Raw genomic sequence first — 22,321 nt, 5'->3', positions numbered from 1 at the left:
TCTAAAGCTCTATGAAAATGAATGTAGTATATTATGATTATACTCATATATTTTATAATTTCCTTGGTCATTTGAAATCAAACACATCAATTTAGGATGTTTCTAATGTCTATCTGAGCAATTCATGTCCTACTTGTTTCCATAATCTATAACAAAGCTACGGTGATCAAAATAAAATATGCTGGCATAAAAATAGACACAAAAATAACAAACTCATAGAGCAGTATCCATAAATAAATCCATGCACTAGTGAGCAATTTATTTTGGATAAAGGTGCCAATAACTACAATAAGAATACACTAGTCTTTCAGCAAACAGTATAGGAACCACTGGATATCCATATGAATTCAGTTTAAATTGGATCATCATCTCATACCATGTTTAAAAAACAAATACAAATGAGTTACCTAGTTAGATGTAAATCCTAAAATCTGGCAGAGAAAAGAGAGAGAAAGCACAATGGAATCACTTTAAATAATGATTTTCTTATGATGCCAAAAGCATAGATGATAAGGATTCTTAAAATTGCATTAAATTAAAAGGCTTGGAAATAAAAATCTAGTTTACTGTGAAAAGGAACATAAGCAACTCAATAGTTATAAAATGAATGTCTTGTTATATACCTGCCCATGGACCTGTATAAAGACAGCTCCAAGGGAAGGATGGGAGTGTCCAGTAAGTGTATTAGTGATGCTTTGATCAACATACATCAACCAGGGAAGGGGAAAAAAGACAGAAAGGACTTAAGATGTATCACAGGCCAGAATGACTTCATCAAAAGAAAAGAGAAAGTAACCTGGAAAGAATGTAGGGGAAAGAGCGTTTAATATTGACAAAAATGTAAATTAATATAGCCATTTAAGAAATTAGTGTGGAGGACACCAAAACTAAAAAACAGAGTAACGGATTCCTGGGAACACAAAGGCCACTCCAGTCATCCAAGCCTGCCAGAGAAGCATGTAGGTCAGGGAAGCAGGAAAACGAGCGCCAGTTCTTCACTCTCTCTCCTCTCCCTAAATGTAATCCCCCAGTCTCAACACTGGCTCTGTAGTAGATGACCTCTTGTGTCCTCTATTTACTCTTTAGCTCCACTGCTAGAGGACTAGATAGATCTTTGTGGAACACCCTGCTTTCCTCCCTCCTGGTGGTGCTCTTACCCTGTAAGCCCCAATCTAACACATTTCCATTCCTAAACTGCTAATACCAAGAAACACATTTTATCCAGAATTCCCAGTGACCACTACAAGTATCCCAGAAAAACAAACAAACAAATGAACAAAAACAGCAATAAAAAACAACCTAAGGGAAATCTGCAAATGAAAAGTTTAGGAACTCAAAAGAAACCATATCTCTAGGTACAAAAATCATCTGAATACACAGTGCCCAAAACCGGCCCCTAACAAGAAAGAATCTCAGGCATTGAGGAAAAATAGAAAGGAGGACACCTCAGTCAAAGAAAATACTAAATCTTAAAAAACACTGACACAAGGGTGTGAGTACTGCGTTCTGATGCCCCTCAACAGAGGAATGGATACAGAAAATGTGGTACATTTACACAATGGAGTACTACTCAGCTATTAAAAAGAATGAATTTATGAAATTCCTAGGCAAATGGATGGACCTGGAGGGCATCATCCTGAGTGAGGTAACACAATCACAAAGGAACTCACACAATATGTACTCACTGATAAGTGGATATTAGCCCAAAACTTAGGATACCCAAGATACATAATACAATCTGCTAAACACATGAAACTCAAGAAGAATGAAGACCAAAGTGGGGTCACTGTACCCCTTCTTAGAATTGGGAACAAAACATCCATGGAAGGAGTTACAGAAACAAAGCTTGGAGCTGTGACGAAAGGATGGACCATCTAGAGACTGCCATACCCAGGGATCCATCCCATAATCAGCTTCCAAACGCTGACACCATTGCATACACTAGCAAGATTTTGCTGAAAGGACCCAGATATAGCTGTCTCTTGTGAGACTATGCCGGGGCCTAGCAAACACAGAAGTAGATGCTCACAGTCAGCTAGTGGATGGATCACAGGGCTCCCAATGGAGGAGCTGGAGAAAGTATCCAAGGAGCTAAAGGGCCTGCAACCCTATAGGTGGTACAACATTATGAACTAACCAGTACCCCGGAGCTCTTGACTCTAGCTGCATATGTATCAAAAGATGGCCTAGTCGGCCATCACTGGAAAGAGAGGCCCATTGGACACACAAACTTTATATGCCCCAGTACAGGTGAACGCCAGGGCCAAAAAAAAAAAAAAAAGAAAAGAAAAAAATGGGAATGGGTGGGTAGGGAAATGGGGGAGAGGGGGGAGGGTATGGGGGACTTTTGGGATAGCATTGGAAATGTAATTGAGGAAATACGTAATAAAATATATATATAAAAAAAACTGACACAAAACATTGAGGTACAACACACAGCCACCACATTCTCCTAAGAACCAGAGAGGGCAACAGAAACCACAGGACATAATACCTACCTGTTTGGTTTCAGACTCAGGACAAGGGACTAAGGTATATATTTCACATACCAAAGCAGACCTGTCCTCCAGGTTCTCAGGCCCTACCTGATATACCCTGCCTCCCAAGCCTGAATTTTTCAACACAGGGGTTTGTGCTGCCCTTTCCCCAGAGGCTCTTCCCTATATAATCCAGACATTTTGGTCCCTGACCCCCTCCTTGTCCTCCTCCTCCTCTTACTCCCCCTCCTCCTCCCCCTTTCCCTTCCCCATCCCCTTCTCTATTCCCTTCTCCTCCTCTTCCTTTTCACCCTCCTCCTCCTCATCCTCCTCCTCCTTATGATCCTCCTCATTCTCCTCTTAAGATAAGGTTCCCAATAAATCTGTGATTAATATAATCTAATCTGGCTTGAATTGACTCATTTCAACAGCATAAAATAATTGATTACCACCCACATAGAAAAGACTGCATATTGTAAGGGTCTGAATATTGCTGAAGGAAGACCCCAGACTCAGTATGCAAAGACAAAGTGCATTTATTCCTCAGAAACAACCAGCATGCAGGGGTTCTTATAGGCTCTTATAGAGCCTGCACACAGGCCTTCTTATAGGGAACTAGGGGAACTCTCTAAGAGGATTATGTAAGATAAAAGTTAATTAGTGGATGCTAGGGGGTCACAGGATGTCAGTAGTCTGAATTCCTATGTCATGAATGTTTAACCATAGGTTGTGATAGGGCTACCCAGCACAGCTGGCCCATTCTGAGATATTTCCCCATTTTGGTGGTTATCCCCAGGCTGTTCATTGGAAGGGATTTTTATGACCTTGTTTCTGGATTTTATTGTCTATCCCTGGAGCTGTTGCCTTATGGCCTTCTTTTTGAAATCAGGCTTGGTCCTTAAATGGAAACAAATGGGGTTTATGTCATTCCTTCACTATCATTACCTAGAATTACAATCTTCTGAAACACAGATGGCTAGATCAATTACAGCCAGAACAATATGTCTCTGCTAGAAACCAGCAATCCTACCTCAGCAGACTTTGAGTATTGCAATACAGCTGAACCATAAGAAAAATACCTTAAAATAGCCATTGCGAATATGGTAGATATCCATAAAGAGGAAATGAATGAATCCCTTAAAGAAATTTATGAAAGCATAAACAAACACTGGAAGGAAATGAATAAAACTGTTCAAAATCTGAAATTGAAATAAAAGCAATATGGAAAACACAAACTGATGAAAATCTGGAAATGAAAATTTTAGGAATTTGAACAGCAACCTCAGGAAAACGCTAATAGAATATAGGAGAAGGAAGAGATAATCTTAGGCATTAAAAACATAGTAGAAGAAATGGATACTTCAGCCAACTAAAATGTTAAATCTAAAAAACTCTTGGCACAAAAATACAGGAAATCTGGAACACTGTGAAAATATCAAATCTAAGAATAATAGGAAGAGAGGGAGAAGAAACCCAGGTGAAAGGCACAGAAAAAAAAAATTAAACAAGATCATAGAAGAAAAAAATTCTTTTTTCTTTTTGAGACAGGGTTTCTCTGTATAACCCTGACTGTCCTGTACACCAGGCTGGCCCCAAACTCAAGAAATCTGCCTGCCTCTGCCTCCCAAGGGCTGGGATTAAAGGCATACACCGCCACAGCCCGGTTGAAGAAAAACTTTTCAACAAGAAGAAGATACATATCAATACACAAGAAGCATACAAAACACCAAATAGATTGGAGCAGTACATAATAATCAAACCACTATATGTACAGAACAAAAACAACAACAAAATAGGATCTGTAAGGGGGAAAATGACCAAGAAATATATAAAGGAAGACCTATGAGAATAACACTAAACTTCTCGCTCAGTGGAGACACTAAAAGTCAGAAGATCCTGGACAGATGTTTTACAGACACTAAGAGACCACAGATGCCCAGCCATTGTATGGATTACTGTCCCTGGAAAAACTTTCAAGCACAATGGGAAATCCATAACAATACTATATTTAAGCAATATTTAGCTAAAAATCCACCCCTACCAAAAGCACTAGAAGGAAAACCTAACCTGAAGAGGTTAACCACACCTAAGAAAACACAACCCAGACCAAAAATACAAAGGAGGAAAAGCACACCCAACAACAAAATAACATGAATCAACAAACACAGCTCATTAATATCTAATTCTACAATAAAACAATGCAAACTAATGGAATTAATGCAAAATCTTTTGTTGCATCCAAGTAACACACTTTAGTATCAAGGATAGACATCACTTCAGAATAAAAGAGTGGAAAATTAAAGGTATTTCAAGCATATGGACCTAAGAAGCAAGCTGATATAGCAATTTTAATATCTGAAAAAAATAGGTTTTTAAGCCAAAACTAGTCAGAAGAGATAGAGAAGAACATACATAATAACATCTATGCACCAAATACAAGGGCACCCAAGTTCATGAAAGAAACACTCCAGTAACACATTAAGTCACATATTGACCCTCACTCATTGATACTGGGAGATTTCAATGCCACATTCTTGAAGTGGACAGTCCATTCAGATAAAATCTGAACAGAGAAATGCTGGAGCTTACTGATGTTATAACCAAATGAACTTAACATATTTACAGAACATTTCACCCAAACACAAACAAAACAAAACAAACCTTTCTTTCAACTCCTCATGGAACTTTCTCTAAAACTGGCCATACAGTCATATACAAAGGAAGTCTCAGCAAATACAAGAAAATTGTGATAACACTCTTCATCTGACCACCAGGATTGAAGCTGCATAACAATGCAATATAATAAAATTGAATGATACAGTTTTATAGAAACAATAAAAACTTTACAAACACTTGGGAAAAGAACAACTTACTATTGAATGAAAAATGGGTCAAGACGGAAATTCAAAAAGAAAGTTAAGACTTCATAGAATTGAATGAAAATGAATGCACAACATATCCAAACTTGTGGGGCATAATGAAGGCTGACCTAAGAGGCAAGTTCAGGCCACTAACAGCTTACATTTTAAAAAATAAAGTAAAAGAATTCAGAGATTTCATACTAGGAACTTAACAGCACACCTGGAAGCTCTAATGCAAAAAAGAATAAGTCACATTCAAAGGAAGTAGATAGCAAAACAATGAAATAATCAGACTCAGAACTGAAATCAGTAAACAGAAACAACAACAAAAAGAAAAATAATAAAGGAAACAAAGATTCCTTAAATAAATTCAATGAGATTGAAAACCCTTTTTCAAATGAGCTAAAAGGTAAAGACAGAATATCCAAATTAAGAAAATTAGAGATGAAAAAGGAAAACATAACAATAGACACTGGAGAAATCCAGAGAATCCTAAGGACATACTTTTACAATCTGTATTCCACCAACTTGGAAAATCTAAAAGAAATGGACAATTTTCTCAATGCCTACCACTTACCAGAGTTAAATCATGATCAGATATGCAATTTAAATCGATTTATAATTAATCCCTAGTGAAATAGGAACAGTAGCTGAAAATAGCCCAACCCCCCCCCAAAAAAAAGAGAAAGAAAAAAAAAGGAAGAAAAGGGCTACATGGGTTTAGTGCAGAATTCCACCAGACCTTCAAAGAAGAATTAATGTCAATACTTCTCAAATTATTCCACGAACTAGAAACAGAGGCAACATTGCCCAGTTTGTTTTATTAAAACCACTGTTACCCTGATACACAAAGACCCAACAAAGATAACTACAGCCCAATGTCACTTATGAATACAAATGCAAAACTTCTCAATAATATACTTGCAAATAAATCCCAAGAATGCATCAAAAAGATTATCCACCATGATCCAGAGATAAAGAAATGGTTCAACATATGTAAATAAATAAATGTAATTCACCATGTAAACAAACTGAAAAACATAAAAGACATGATCATCTCATTAGATTCAGAAAAGGCCTTTGAAAACATCAAAGTCGTCTTCATGGTAAAAGTCCTAGAGAGATTAGGGATACAAGGGGCATACCTCAACACACCAACTTAAATGGAAAGAAACTCCAAGCAAGTACACTAAAATTAGGAACAAGACAAAGTTGTTCACTCTCTTTGTACCTATTCAACATATATAGTACTTAAGACTTTACTGGAGCTAGACAACAGAAAGAGATCAAGGCCATACAAATTGAAAAGAAAACATAAGAATATCTTTATCTGCAGATGATAAGATATTATACATAAATGATCCTAGAAATTCATCAGGAAACTCCTCCTACAGCAGACAAAAAACATTTAACAAAGTAACTGGGTACAATATTAACTCACAAAAATCAGTAGTCTTTTTATGTTCAAATGACAAATGGACAGTGGAAAAATCAGTGAAACACACCTTTCACAATATAATATACAATATATTGGAGTATCGTTTACCAAGCAATTGAAATTCTTGTGTTATTTAAAAAAAAAAAACTTTAGGACACTGATGGAAAAAAACTGAAGATATCAGAAGATGAAAGAATTTCATGTGCTAATGTATCAGTAGGATTGGAAAAATGGCCATCCTACAAAAAGCAATTACAGATTCAATGCAATCCACATCAAAATTCCTGTACAATTCTTGAAAAAAAAATTCAAGGACAAACAACTCAGGACAGTTGAAACAATCCTGAACAATAAAGACCTGCTGGAGGTATCACTATCCCCAGTTTCAAACTGTACTGAAGAGCTGTAATAATAAAAGCATCATGGTATTGGCATAAAAACTAACACATCGGTCAGTGGGTTCTAATTGAGAACCCAGACAGACATAAATTCACACATATAGGCATCTGAATATTGATAAAGAAGCCAGAGATATGAATTGGGTGAAAAAAAATGACAGCATCTTCAACAAATGGTGCTGGTCAAACAGGACAGGTGTACAAAGGACAACTCAAATAGATCCATAATTATCACCCTGCATAAGACTCAATTCAAAATAGACCAAAGACCTTAACATAAAACTGGATATACTGAACCTAATAGAAGAGAAAATGGGGACTAGCCTTGAACTCATAAGCATAAGAAAAGACTTGCTAAGCAGCATACTATTAACACAGGCACTAAAATCAACAATTAATAAATGGGATCTTATGAAACTGAAAAGCTTCTCTCTGTGACAAAGGCCATCATTCCAACAAAGCTGCAACTCCACAGGATAGGAAAGGATTTTCATCAACTACTCGTCTGATAGAAGGATAATGCCCAAAATAAAGAATGCAAAAAAAAAAAAAAAAAAAAAAAAAAAAAAAAAAAAAACCCTAGATATCAACAAAGTAAAAAACCCGATTTTAAAATGGGGTGCAGATATACACAGGAAAGTCTCAAACAAAAACAAAAACAACAACAACAAAAAAACCCACAAATGGCTAAAAAGCATTCAAAGAAATGACCAACATCCTCAGTCAGCAGGGAAATGCAAATCAAAACTACTTTGATATTTCATCTTATCTGCATCAGAATGTCTAAGATCAATAAAACAAATAACAGTTCTCGCTGTAGAAAATGTGGAGCAAAGGGAACATTCCTCCATTACTGGAGGGAATGCAAACTTTTATAGAAATCACTGTTGAATCTGTCCCTAGAGTCATTGTTGTGGCTGCTGTGTTACAAGTGCGTCAGTAGGTGGCAGAGAAGAGAGAGGCTACAACTACACCCAGTGTTCTGACCTGTGAACATCTGAATGATTAGTAGCCTAACACAACACTCCCTGAAAAGAACAAGCATGAGACAACCACAAGTTTGCTGCTTTGCAGGCCTGGGTGGGCTCCAAGGGTGAGAAGCAAGCTGGAGATTAGAAGAACCATTCCTGGAACCTCAGTCCCTGGGCAGGAGTGAGCCCTAGACAGATGTACCTTGCATGAGATGGTGGAGATGGCCTGTCTGCTGCCTTAATGCACAAGTGGGGCATAGCACTCCTGAGACCACTCCTGAGATGAACCCAGACATCCAAAGACCCTGGTTGCCACTAAGAGGAGCGAGTAAGTGATGGAGAAATGGAATAGAAAGAGAAACAGAGGTTGTGGGCACAATGAAGAGAAACAGAACTAGAGACTCAAAGTTAGTGAGGAACAGCCTGATATAAGTAGCTGGTGACACTACCTGGGTCTATGGTGGGATCCTGGCCTATGCTGTCACCAGGAGCCACATCTGGTTCCATGGCCCTGCAGCAGCACACGTCTGTTACCAACAAAGGCTAGGAAGACTTCCCTGGTCCTTGAAGAACACATTAATGTCTGAGGACTGTAGAGATGGCCCCACCCCTCACCTGGGCTTCCTGGGAGAGCCGGCTCTGGAAGCATGATAACAGGAGAACTTATCTTGCTGGTAGCTAGCTGCAGTAGAGAAGAGAGAGCGCTCCCCTTATCCCACACGCACATTGTGGGAGTTGCAGGTAGCCAGGGTGTGAGTGTGAGAGAGCTGGCCCTGCCACTCACCTCCTGCATGATGGCACCTTCCTCCCACCTTGCCACCTGTGTTCCTGAGAGCAGGAGAGTTGTCCTTGTCCCTCACCAGGTAAAGCACTCAAGAGAGCAGGCTCTGCACCTTACCTAGGCCCCACGCAGTAGAGCTGAGTCAAGGGCGTGAGCATGGGAGAGCTGGCCCTGCAACTTGTCTACCAAGTGGCAGCATGAGCAAGAGAGAGATATGCCATCCCTCACTCTCACCCCTTGCCATTACAGGGGCTGGCCCTGCCCCTCACTGCTGCAGCAATCAGGAGAGCAGACCCTACACAGCATACCTTCACTGGGCAGCACAGTGGAGCTGGCCCTGGTAAGCTACCCCAAAAGGCATGAATGGAGGAGCACTGACCCTGCCTCTGTATGCTATATGGTGGCACAGATGAGAGAGAGATACTCTCTTTTCCTCCCTTGTCCCTTGCCATCTATGGCAAGTAGATCATCTGGCCCTGAGGTCACGAGAGTGGGAGATCTGGCTCTGTCCTGCACTGGCTGCAACCCTTGGGAGAGCAGGTCTTGTACCTTGCCTGGGCATCAAGGTAGAGTAAAGATGACCCCGGTTGCAGGATGTTGGAGGTGAGCCAGCCCAAAGGCCATGAAAATAGAATAGCCAGCAGCTGACCAGCTCAGATACTTCTCAGGCCCAGATTCAGGGCTTTGAATTGGCTCACCCCAACATCTATCATATTGATGGCTTGCCCAATAATAGGGGAGACAGAGCACCAACTGGCCATCTCTTGTAATGAAATGAAGCTTCTAGTACTGTTAATTGGGTTACATACAATGAAATTTTGGCCAAAGCGATCCTATGAGACCCATAACAACAGAAGCTGTTACCAAGACAATAGCTTGCTCTCCACAAACTGATGGCAAGGCCCCACTGCTGAAAACACCTACACAACTCATTGAACATTGAGAAGTCAAGCTGGTGCCTTTTCCTTTAGTTTTATTCTATTCTGATAAGTGTGTCTTTGTTTTATTTATTTTATTATTATCCTGTAGATACCTGTTTGCTGTGTGGTTGTTGTTGTTGTTGTTGTTCTATTTTTTATTGTTATTGTTTTGAAACAGTGTCTCTGGGTTGTTCTGACTGTGCTGAAACTCACCATGTAGATCAGACGTCCTCAAAGCCAAAGAGATATGTCTGATTTTGATGGGATCAACGGCTTGCACAGAAAAGCAGAGCCTTTTCTCTTTGTTTTTGAATGAGGGACAGAAAGGAGGTAGACCCATATCACAGAGGAAGAACAGAATAACTGGGTGTAGTAGTCAGATGAGAAACTGTAATTGAAATATATTATTTGAGAAAAGAATATCAATTTTTAATGAAAGAAAACTTTCATTTAAAAAAAGAAAAATAGCAAAAGACAGATAATTCAGCAATTCCTCTCTGAAAGTGGAATATACACTTGCATGCAAGAAATGAGATCAGCAACTTATAAAATATCTGTACACACATAACCAGCAAAGAAAGAGTGGTATGTAAAAACAAAGCAGGATTATTAAGTCTTCAAAAGAATATGGTCATTTGCCACATTTATTTGTGAAGTTGGAGGACATTGTGTTACAGACTATGAGCAATTGGAAGACAACTATTGTGTGACTTATAATTAGAACTTCTATCCAACTCACTGGATAAAAGACCAAGAACTGAAAGGCAGAAAAAGCTGGAGAGATATTGGCTAAATGACACAAAATCTCAGGTCCAAAAAAAAAAATAATGTTGCTTATTTTCTTGTGCATTATGGTGAACATATAGCAATGAAGTACATATTTGGAACGTACAAAGAGATTTGATTTTGAATTTCTTCCCCATAAAAAATAATCATTGTAAGGCAATAAATATAATAAATATAATCATAAGCTAGATTGACTCATTGAGTCATTTCAAATTACACATACTAAAATATAACATAGAGCACAAATATATTCAATTTTGTTGGTTAGAAGGTGTCTTAGTCGGAGTTTAAATTTCCACACAAAACATCATGACCAAGTAGCAAATTAAGAGGAAATGGTTTATTCAGTTTACACTTCCACATTGCTGTTCATCACCAAGGAAGTCAGGACTGGAATTCAAGCAGGTCAGGAAGCAGGAGCTGATGCAGAGGCCATGGAGGGATGTTACTTACTGGCTTACCTCCCCTGGCTTGCTCAGCTTGCTTTCTTATAGAACCCAGGACTACCAGCCCAGAGATGGCACCACCCACAATGGGCCCTAAAGCTGGATCTCATGGAGGCATTTCCTCAAGGGAGGGCTTTCTCTGTGATAACTCCAGCTTGTATCAAGTTGACGCACAAAAATAGCCAGTACAAAAGACAAATACATAAAATTATGATAATGTAAATAATAATGAGTGTCCACATCTAACATGATAATCCACACCCAAAGTAAAACATTGATAATATGAGCAATCATGGGGAAGGGGGTCTCTTCCAACATTTGACCCTGCATCTTCTCCACTCTCTCCTGCTGTATCTCTCAGTGCCTCAGTGAACCTTCACCATCCTTAACTATACAATTGTTTCTCCTCACTTTGTACTTTACATGCAGATTAATGATAAGAGTAAATAAGAGAAAATCAGATAAATGGACACTAAGTCCAAGACCCTCATACTGTTAAGTGTTGAGCAATTGCTTTAATCTCCTGGTCTACAAGGACACAGTATTTCAATTCACTATGTCAGCACTGTTGAGAACACTGGGTTTCCCAGACTGTAATCTGGCATCAATACCAAGTAAATCCACTTAGAATTAGTTTAAATATTAAAACCACTTTTTACTCATGAAATGAATCTTGCCACTGATCACTTTCTAGAAATGTTCTCCTAAAATGTTCAAGAGGAGCAGCATTGATTTCCAGATCTGATTTCAAAGCTGACATCCTTTAGGCAAACCACTGGTCTCTTCAGGAAAATCCAGGTGAGAAACAAGTTAACTCTTTTTATTAAAAATATTAACTTTTAAAGCATGTATTTTCTACACTTTCTGTAAGTTTTGCCCTTAAACTTCTACTTTTGGGTGGGTAATATCTTTGAAGTCTTCCTTTACATTGCAGAGTAGTAGGCATGAGAAGAAAGAGCAGTCCCTGCATCAGCTCTGCATGTGACAAGGCTAGATACACCAGAGAGTGGATGAGCAAACTTGTAGTAATGGAGGCTTTGGAAAATTTTTTTTGATTATGTGATTTGTCCCAATACAAATTAAATAAAACTGTTTATTACCATATACAATGACACAAGGTTGAAATTTGAGTACTAAACAATCCTTATAGGTTAAATAAGTTAGATTAGCAAGGAACAGAATTTCAAGGTGGTCTTGTAGACTTCTAATACCATGTTAGGGAAATTTCTCTTAGCAAAAGAGAATCAGAAATGAAATAAAGCATCAGTATGAAACTTGGGAGTTACTGCCACATGGGAAGGCTTGTAAGTGCTTTTATGCCATGGGATTCGAAGACGACAGAAGACACTGAAAGAAAAGCAATTCACATTACAGATTTTAGACGTTCATTCACCCTTAATATTGTTCCTGGATATAGCAACCTGAAACTGTAAGATTATAAAGGCAGCAATCGTTTCAGAAAACTGAAAAAGAAGAGGTTTGCCTGTATCTTCCCAAGGTACTTCTGGTAGTCTTCAACATTTGCAATTGTAAGCAAAAAAAAAAAAAAAAAAAAAAAAAAAAAAAAATGTTGGTGGAAAATTTCAGGTTTCTTGGCAGTGAGTTGGGCTGAACTTGTCGGTGCAGCTTCCTAAGAGGTGAGACAAAGGGTGCTATTTAAAGAAGTGATGAAACAAGTGGCTAATGAACTGCAGGGAGGGCTTATCTGAAATAATCTGGTTTGACTTGGTTTGGTTTTTCTCTTTCCATCATCACAGAACCTGAAGTTGTGCAATGTGACTAGAACTCAGTGAGTGTTACATGACATTCAAAACGGAGGGAAATACTTTGCGAAGCCAGAACCCAACACGCTATGGTGGTTCCTGAAGCAAGAGCTGATACAGTCACGGCAAAGGCTCTAATTACTGCCCAAACCCAACAACAGAGATGAAGCAGAGAAGCAGGGAAGCTACATGTTATAACACATAACCCGTGGGCTCAGCTGCACACAGTACTGGCAGGTCCTAGCTGTAACACGGGTAATACTCATGTGTGTGGAGAAAAAACAAACAAACAAACAAACAAACAGCAGTTGAGAGCTGGTTTGTTGCCTGTCTGTTTTGATTTTTTGTTTTTGTGGGGTTCTTTTGTGCTTCTTATTTTTGCTTTTGTTTCTTATTTGCTTTTGAAAGAGAGAGAAAGAGAAGAATATAAACTTGGATGACTCTGGATGTGGGGGGATCTGAAGCTGAGAAGCTGAGGAAGGAAAAGCATGATCAAAATATATTGTATCAACTACTTTTTCAATAAAGCAATTTGAAGGTATTTTTTTCAATGTTTGTGTATGTGTATGTGTCAATGCATGTCACATATGTGCATGTCTCTGCAGAGCCTAGAAAGCAGCACTGGGTCCTCTGGAGTTTGAGTCACAGACAGTTTTTTTTTTTTTCTTAAGATAGTGAGTTTTATTCACCTCGTGACATGTATAGTGCTTTGAAATGGTTTTCAGCTTTAGGAGCCATTATAAAAACAATGGATTTGGATTCTTTAAGAAAGCTTTTTTTTTTTTTAATTACATCTTTATTTCTGTTTTCTGTGTTCACACGTGGGCTGCACCATGTCTTGGCACGTGTGGAAACCGAAGGGCAACCTGAGGGGTCAGTTCCTCTCTTTAACCACATAAGTCTTAGAGACTGAACTCAGATGGTCAGGCTTCCTGGCAAGCCCCCTTACCTACTGAGCTGCGACTCACCTGACATGGGTGCTGGAAACTAACTCTTGTCTTCTGGAAAAGTTGCAACCACTTACTAAAAGCCACTAGTCTCATCATGCCTTTAAATAGCACCCTCACTTAACAGCTGAGCCATCTCTCCAGCGCCAAACAAGAATGTTTAGGTAGACTTGTTCTTTTAAACCTGTACTGTTGATTGCTAAATGTAATAGTCTGATCATGACACTAAATAAATGTGTCAGAAAGAAAGAAAGAAAGAAAGAAAGAAAGAAAGAAAGAAAGAAGGAAGGAAGGAAGGAAGGAAGGAAGGAAGGAAGGAAGGAAGGAAGGAAGGAAGGAAGGAAGGAAGGAAGGAAGGAAAGAAAGAAAGAAAGAAAGAAAGAAAGAAAGAAAGAAAGAAAGAAAGAAAGAAAGAAAGAAAGAAAGAAAGAAAGAAAGAAAGAAAGAAAGAACAGCTGAGTGTGAATAAGGGGTTGGGAAGACAGACAGAACCTTTACTGAGAGTGTAGTTTGTTATTTTAGTCCATGTAAAATATTATCTAACTTCTAAAATTATGTGTTTGTGTGTGTGTATGCACACGCACACATGTGCGTGTGACAGATACTCAAAAACAGAAGATAGCACAGAGATATGGGTAGACTATCATGTAAAGATGGAGGACCAGAATGATGCACAAAAATTAGAAACTAGAAAGGAACCAAGGACTTAGCTCAGCCAATGAAAGAGAACATGGCCCTGCCCTTAACTTCAGTTCAGATTTCAGCCTCCAGAATTATAAAATAAGAAATCTTTTATTTAAGTAATTTGTGGCTATGGTGGTCCTAGGATATGAATACACCTGGATTTACTTATATCGTGACTGCTTAGCTCCAAGAAAGAAAATAGTAAAGAGGTCAAAGTGAGGCACATGTTTTGGAGACCTAGTTGTAGAAGCTAATAGCTAGTTCATAATATCACTTGTGTTTCACTTCACATGTTGGGGCAGTCACAGTATTTTGCCTAATTTCAAGGAGAGTAGCAGTAGATGCCTTAAAGGGAAAAGGGTCCACATCACACAGCATGTGAGGCTGGAGGCATGGCCCAGTGGGTAATAGTGTTTACTGCTCTGCCAGAGGACTATATTTTAGTTTCCCAGTACCCAAGCCAAGCAGTTGGCAACTACCTGTAACTACAGTGCCATTGGCTCTGTCACCTCTTCTAGTCATTGTAAGCACCTGCACATAAGTGGCATACCCCCAACACAGACACACAGACATACAGATGGACACACACATGGGGAGAGAGACAGAGACAGAGAGGAAGGGAAAGAGAAGAAGGGGGAGGGAGAGGGAGGGGAGAGGGAGGGGGAGAGGGAGAGGGAGAGGGAGAGGGAGAGGGAGAGGGAGAGGGAGAGGGAGAGGGAGAGGGAGAGGGAGAGGGAGAGGGAGAGGGAGAGGGAGAGGGAGAGGGAGAGGGAGAGGGAGAGGGAGAGGGAGAGGGAGAGGGAGAGGGAGAGGGAGAGGGAGAGGAGAGGGAGAGGGAGAGGGGAGGTGGAGGGGGAGAGGGAGAGAGAGAGGGAGAGGGAGAGAGGGAGAGAGGAAGGGGGAGGGGGAGAGGGAGAGAGGGAGAGGGAGAGAGGGAGAGGGAGAGAGGGAGAGGGAGAGAGGAAGGGGGAGGGGGAGGGGGAGAGGGAGAGAGGGCGAGGGAGGGGGAGGGGGAGGGGAAAGAGGGGGAGGGGGAGAGGGAGAGAGGGAGAGGGAGAGAGGGAGAGGGGGAGAGGGAGAGGGAGAGGGGGAGAGCAGGAGGGGGAGGGGGAGAAGAATACATTGGTTTTTTAAAAAAATAATAAATTTTAAATATTCAAAATAGGAGAATTTTTCTAAAGGAAAATTTAACATCTGAAAAGTAAAGAAACCTAATAGCAATTAGTTCTTTTTCCTCCTGTGTAACCCCACCAACTATTTGGAAATAACTTTGCATTGTAAACTACTTTCTGTCATCATGCCTTATTTTTAGTACCTATAGTCAGTAAAAATAAAAGAAAAAACAACAAAAACAAAACAAAAAACCCAAAGTTTAAAACTGTTACATTTAAATTAGTATACAATTGAAATAAGTTAAATACTTGTTATAGACTACAAAATATACTGATTTGAACAAATTTTCACTCTGTCAGTTGAATTTTTTAGAATCAGGTCAAAAGTGACCAAAAAGCTTAGGAGAGAAACTTTAATTAATTCATGATGTAAGTATATACATGCTCATGATAAAATTAAAATAGTAATTTTAATAGTGATAATAATAATAATAATTCAATGTATTAATTTAAAGAGAAAATTTTATAAGCTACACAGAGTTGTATTCTATTTCTGTAAAGGTGGTGTGACCATGATCAAAATATTGGACACAATCCACTTCAATTTTATTGATCATAAACCAAATTTTTATTTAGTCTAAATTACCTTCTTCATTTTGTTACAATTTTATGTTGCGTTTGTGGTGCTGAGTTGATTCCAGGAAACAAACAAAAACTAGATGCTCCTGTTTAAGGAATTCCAAGAAGGGCAGATCCGGGTACGGAAGTACAAGCGTGGAAAAGCGACTATTTTCAACTTTGCATGATGTGTTGGGAGCAATGAGTCATACGCGGTCATTGCTTATAGGTGCAAGCTGTTTGATACTCTATCCGATAAGGAATAATTCTAACCATGTGAAATAAAGGAAAACTGATTGCGATTTAAAAATCCACAATATTCTATTTAAAAAAAAATCACTGGATGTTGTGAAGCACAACTTTATAGAGAGTTGTGGGTCTATGTGGTGCTAATTCTTTATAAACTCCTAGAATTAACATGAAAAGAAAAACAATAAAAAAAACAGCTTTTTTGCCTCCTTTGTCATCACTAGGATAAAGTAAGCACAGGATTGTAAATTTTTTAACTGCTCTAACCAAATACTTGATAAAAAAAAAAAAACTTAGGGAATTATTATTTAATTTGTCTCGCAGTTTGGTTGTTCAGTATATGGCTACTTGGTTCCGAGTGTCTGGCAAGACATTAATTAGTCAGTAGGAACATAGAGTATAGAAGCTTTTGAACCTCATTATAGGCAAGCAGAGTGAGAAATGTCGTGAATTCTCCACTGATTGTCCTCCATAGTGCCTGGCGTCAGTGACCTCCTTCCAGCTACATCTTACTTAAACTTTCAAAAAGTTCTCAAAACTGCAGCGGCAACTGAAGACCAAGTGTTTAATGAGGAAACACTCTTAAAAACATAACACTCTAAAAGTGGAAAGAAAGTGTTAGAGGTTTTCTGTGGTTCATTAAATGTAATTAACTAAGGGAAGAGTAGGTTGAACTTTATTCTCTAGAATACTTGCCCTCTAATTTATTTTTTAACTATGCAACTGTAATGGCTAACCTTGCTCTTCAACTTTACACACCTCACTTGAAGGTGTAGGAAGAGGGGACCTCATTAAAGAAGTACCTTCATCAGATTGGCCTGTGTGCTTGTCTGTATGGCATTTTATTGATTGCCACTTGGCATAGAAGAGTCCAGCCCATGATGGGAGATATTACCCCTAAGGAGCTGGGTCTGAACTATATAAATAAGCTGGTTGAGCAAATAGTAACTTGGATTCCTCTAGGTTTCTCCATCAAGTTTATATCTTGAGTCCTTGCTTTGACTTCTCAGTGATGGACTACAGAACCTGGAACATAAAATAAACCCTTAATTTTGCCCATAATGACACAAAACTAGTAGAATTGACTTTATATTTAAATGTGTAGACCCTATATAGAAGTATATACACACAAGGAAATAGACATTTACTCATTCAAAGACTGATGAAATAAAAAAAAAACTCACAATCCAACAATTATACATATATGTATGTACATAAATATATCTACACAAATAGCTATGTCTATAATTTAACAATAGATAAAATAGTACATAGATAACATCTGAAAAAATAGATATTACCTAGCCTTTCATCACCATAATCAAATTAGCTGACACAGACAACATTAAAGAAGAAAAATTTAGTTTAACTCATAGCTTCAGAGGTTTCATTCAATCATGACAAGAAAACTTATATCATGGTCAACCAGAAAGCAGGGAGAAAGGAGAAAGTTAGTATTTTCTGGTTCTCTCCTTTCTCCCTTTTTATTCTGTCTAGGTCCTCAACTCACAAAATAATGGTACCCATATTCAGAGTACAGCCTCTGCTTTCATTCATTTAATGAACCCTAGGACCCCCCTCATAGATGCTTTCATACGTAAAGGTATAACTCAGTCTCCTAGGGCACTCTAAATCCAGCCAAGCTGATACTAAAGATTAATCATCACACCAGACTTAATGTAGGAAAAAGTCAAAGTTTGTACAATATAGACATATGTATTTCTTTCTGTGGCTTTTAGTAATACTATCTAGGCATTTATAAGATATACCAGGCACTGGGATAAGCACTGTATGACTCAGTTACTTTTACTTTTCTATTGCCATGAAAAAATACCATGGCCAGAGCAACTTATAAAAGCAAGCATTTAATTGGAGGTTTGCTCGCAGTTTCAGAGGGAACATGGCAGCAGGCAGATAGGTACAGCACTGGAGCCTGTAGCTGAGAGCTTACATCTGGTCCACAAGCAGCAGCAGGAGAGAGGAGAGAAGAGGGGGGAGGGGAGAGAAGAGGAGAGGAGAGGAGAAGAGAGGAGAGGGAGAGGAAGAGGGAGAGGGAGAGAGAGAGGGAGAGGGGAAGAGGGGGAGGGGGAGAGGGGGAGGGGGAGAGGGGGAGGGGGAAAGGGGGAGGGGGAGAGGGGGAGAGGGGGAGGGGAGAGGGAGGGGGAGAGGAGAGGGAGACTGAAATAGCATGGCATTTGAAACCTCAATGCTCAACCTGGCTCACACACAACCTCCAAAAACACCACACCCCGTAATCCTTACCAAACAGTTCCACCAACTTGGGAACCATGTATTCAAACATACAGGGGGCCATGTCATTCAAACTACCATACTACATTATGAATGAAATCAGTTAAAATGTCTAATTTCATAGAGTTTATAGCAATTCTGGAAGGGACAACGTGTTAGACAAAAATTACTACAATTTAGTAAATGGATGATAATTTAATCAGAATCTCTACGTTGTAATTGAGGTGTTAAAACTCATGCCAAAAGTCCTGTCTAGAACAATTTTCATGCTCTGAATGTGGATGCTACATTTTGTGAGTAGGGGACTGAGACAGAATTAAAAGGGGGAAAGGAGAGAACCAGAGAATACTGACTTCCCCCCTTTCTCCCTGCTCTCTAGCAGGCCATGAGGTGAGCTGTCTTGTGATTGAATGAACCTTCTGAGACTGTTAGTTAAACAAAAATTTTCTTCTTTCAGGTTGTCTGTGTCAGGTAATTTGATTACGGTGATGAAAGTCTAGAAACTGGACCATAAGTTAAAGCCATGGCCTGAGCTCACCACTGTCCTAGAAGATCTATGTGTTGAGGATAAATCAGCCTGGAAAACTGGGACAGAGACATTCTCTGAGGAAGCCTGAGGTCTCACAGTCCAGTGCATTGTGAGGAGGGCAGGATTTATGTCTTTTCATTCTATTGAGCCGTTAAGAGGTAGATTGCTCACACATATGGCACACGTCCATTGGAGTTGGGGGAGCCTATGAAAAACACAGCTCAGTCTTGGAGAGTTCAAAGATGAAAATTTTGGTGAGATGGGCCTGGAGCTATATGTTATGTACTCTACCAGAGCAGAAATGTCTGTGAGTACAATGTCTGTGAGTACAATTTAACAGGTACATCATGAAGCATGAGCTAGCATTGTCTATTGGGGTTGGAAAGTCTACATAGGTGTTTAAAAGTGAAGTTGCTGTGAAACATGGTGTGTAACATGGGCCAGCAATGACAGAAACACCTAGCGTTTATTTCTCATTTGATTTCAAAGTATGTTTTGATTGTTGAGTATTCAGGAACTTTTCAATGTTGCTAAACTCTTCACAATACCCACATTTTAAGTATGTGGCCTCTTACAGGGACGCACAGCATTTTGTAAGCAGGACTCTAGAGGAACTCCAGGTGCCATCTTGTGACCAGAGGACAGCCTTACCAAACACTAAACTTGCTGGGTTTTTGGTCTTAAACTCTTAGCCTCCCAAACTGTACGAATAAATTATTTACCTGCTACATGAGTTCTATCCTGGCAGAGGTTTGGAGTTGTTGGGCTTTAATTACAAACTGGTAGTTAGCACAAGCACTGAAAGGCCAAAAGTCTCATCCTGGCACGGTCCTGTTTGAGCAAAAGAATAAAAATGTAAGCTAGGAAGCAAAAATTATTCTATTTTGAGACATGTGAATGGACAAAATACCTGAGTACTGGAGCCCTGTTTATTTTGAGGTAAACCTTTCTTAGAAACCAAGGGCTCTTCTCAACCTTGTGCTGGAGTACAGCCATAGGGTACACAGCAGCTTGGAATATTGCAAGCATTGTGGTCTGACTCGAAAACCAGTCAAAGGCTACTTCCTTCCCTGCTTGTGTAGGCCTCCATTTAACAGTTAGCCTTTATTGGGATCCTGTATTTCAGGATCTGTCCTAAGCCCTCTACACATTATAGCTTATTTAACACTCACAATACTGACACAGAGGCTAACTTTTATTTATTCCATAGCTAATCCATCCTGTTTCTGCCATGTGGGGAGATTAACTTCATTTCATGATCTTTCCTTTCAAGTTCTAAGCAAAGAGTATGAATTTGATAAAATACACATTACTCAAAATATTCACCTTCTTGACAGAGGCCTAATCACCCCCAACTACAGCCCTACTACAGAAATTAGTATCCCTCATTTTCAATGTTTTCTTTCCTTTTAGTTACCAGCAATGAGGCAAGAGGGTGGGGGTAAATAGGAAGACAATTTCTTATAAATAGGTAATTTAAGGTTACTTTGCCTAATTTTTAAACCAAACTTGATCACAGGTATGTATAAGGGCACAATATGGTATACGTAGCACCTGGAGCTTATATTTCAGGAATTGATTGGAGAGGTCTCGGGACACTGGGGAGGCTTTAATTTAGAACAGAGGCGAAAGCAAGCAGGTCTTCTCCCTCCTGTTTTGACACCCACCACAGGGAGAGCACTAGGTAAAGACACGCCCCACCCATGTCCCAAAGCAGTTGATGCAGGTCTTAAAGGCCAACAGGCCATTTCTCAGCCCAGAGGTACTCAACACTTGACTGGTCACCAAAGTCAACCTGAGCCAATGGATCTTGAGTTCCCTGTCTCCCATTAGGGATTAAGGATGTGGAGACACAAGCTTTATCAAAGAGAATTAAGGAAGGGAGAAAAATACACACAAGTTGAGAAGGGTCCCCAAATGGGAGAACTATGGTATTCCTGGAGGAAGGGACTAAAGAGGCTGTAACTGTGCTTTTATAAGGCTTATGCAAGACATGAGACAACAACTGACGTCATTTCTATAAACTGCTTACTTCTCTGAGCTTTTCTTGGGCCAAGAAATTTAGGAAGTCACACACTCTGTGCATTTTCTTCTGATGCAACCAAGATGCTGATCAGGCACTCAGGGCTAGTACTGCATTGCTCGTCCCATTGAAGGTAGCTGAAGTGCCCCTCTGTCCCACTCTGACTTCTGCTCTATCATCTGATGGCTGCTAATACCCGCTGTGCTGATGTTACTGCCAGCATTCAGTTGTCTCACTAGCTGCTAATCAAATTACATTCATTGTTCTCAGATTCATGCAGCCAGCTTAGAGTTTCAGCACTGAAGGGAATGGAGTCCTGACACAGTTTCCAAGAGGGAGCTAGAGTATTCCTTAATGATCTCTTCTTTAGCTCCTTTATGGGGTAGTCTGGGAAGCTGGACTAGGTGGAGCCTTTTTAGAAACTGTCTTACTTAGGGTTTTACTGCTGTGAACAGACACTATGACCAAGGCAACTCTTACAAAGGACAACATTTAATTGGGGCTGGCTTACAGGTTCAGAGGGTCAGTCCATTATCATCAAGGTATAGGGCACTATCCAGACAGGCATGGTGCAGGAGGAGCTGAGAGTTCTACATCTTCATCTGAAGTCTGAGAGTCTTAAAGCTCACACCCACAGTGCCACGCCCACTCCAAAAAGGCCACACCTACTTGAACAGGGACACCCCTTCTAATGGTGCAACTCCCTGGGCCAGGCATATACAAACCATCACAGAGACTCCTTATTTACATTAAGTCTTGTTACAATTGGCTGCATTAGAAGCAAGAACGTGTGAAAGACAGAAGAGCTTTGCTTATGCTTCTCAGGAGGGCTGGGGGCAGGGGACAATGAAGGCAGCCAGAACTGTTTCCCTAGAACCTTGCTCAGCTTGGTTACCTAACATGCAAATGAAAGCCCTTTGGTTTCTCCTCCCAATCATTCCTGACAGACAGCACCCATGGTTTCAGTGCTAATCCTTTTAAGCCTAAGGTGTGGCAAATAGAAGCTGACCACAAAGGGTCAAGTCAGTAGCTTCAGACAGGACTGGAAGCAGAGGGTGTACTTCCAGC

The 22,321-nt window shown here is 39.8% G+C and overlaps 1 long non-coding RNA gene and 1 other non-coding gene across 2 annotated transcripts; one reads left to right on the top strand and one right to left on the bottom strand.

Annotated features, from left to right (window-relative positions):
• The first annotated feature begins 8,066 nt into the window (after positions 1–8,066).
• LOC115029629 (small nucleolar RNA SNORA17) lies at positions 8,067–8,195 on the top strand. Its single transcript, XR_003835195.1, has one exon. It is a non-coding gene; the product is annotated as a small nucleolar RNA SNORA17 (small nucleolar RNA).
• Positions 8,196–17,081: 8,886 nt separating this feature from the next.
• On the bottom strand, positions 17,082–21,846 carry LOC147000662 (uncharacterized). The gene is made up of 3 exons (XR_015045785.1): positions 21,765–21,846; positions 19,953–20,061; positions 17,082–17,477 (listed from the first exon to the last, which is right to left on the bottom strand). It is a non-coding gene; the product is annotated as an uncharacterized LOC147000662 (long non-coding RNA).
• Between the last annotated feature and the right edge of the window lie 475 nt (positions 21,847–22,321).

The sequence above is a fragment of the Mus caroli genome, unplaced genomic scaffold (assembly GCF_978045245.1).
Source record: "Mus caroli unplaced genomic scaffold, Mus_caroli_1 scaffold_17, whole genome shotgun sequence".
Taxonomy (NCBI): domain Eukaryota; kingdom Metazoa; phylum Chordata; class Mammalia; order Rodentia; family Muridae; genus Mus; species Mus caroli.
The sequence above is the reverse complement of the archived record's forward strand: the minus strand, read 5'-3'. Positions and strand labels throughout refer to the sequence as shown.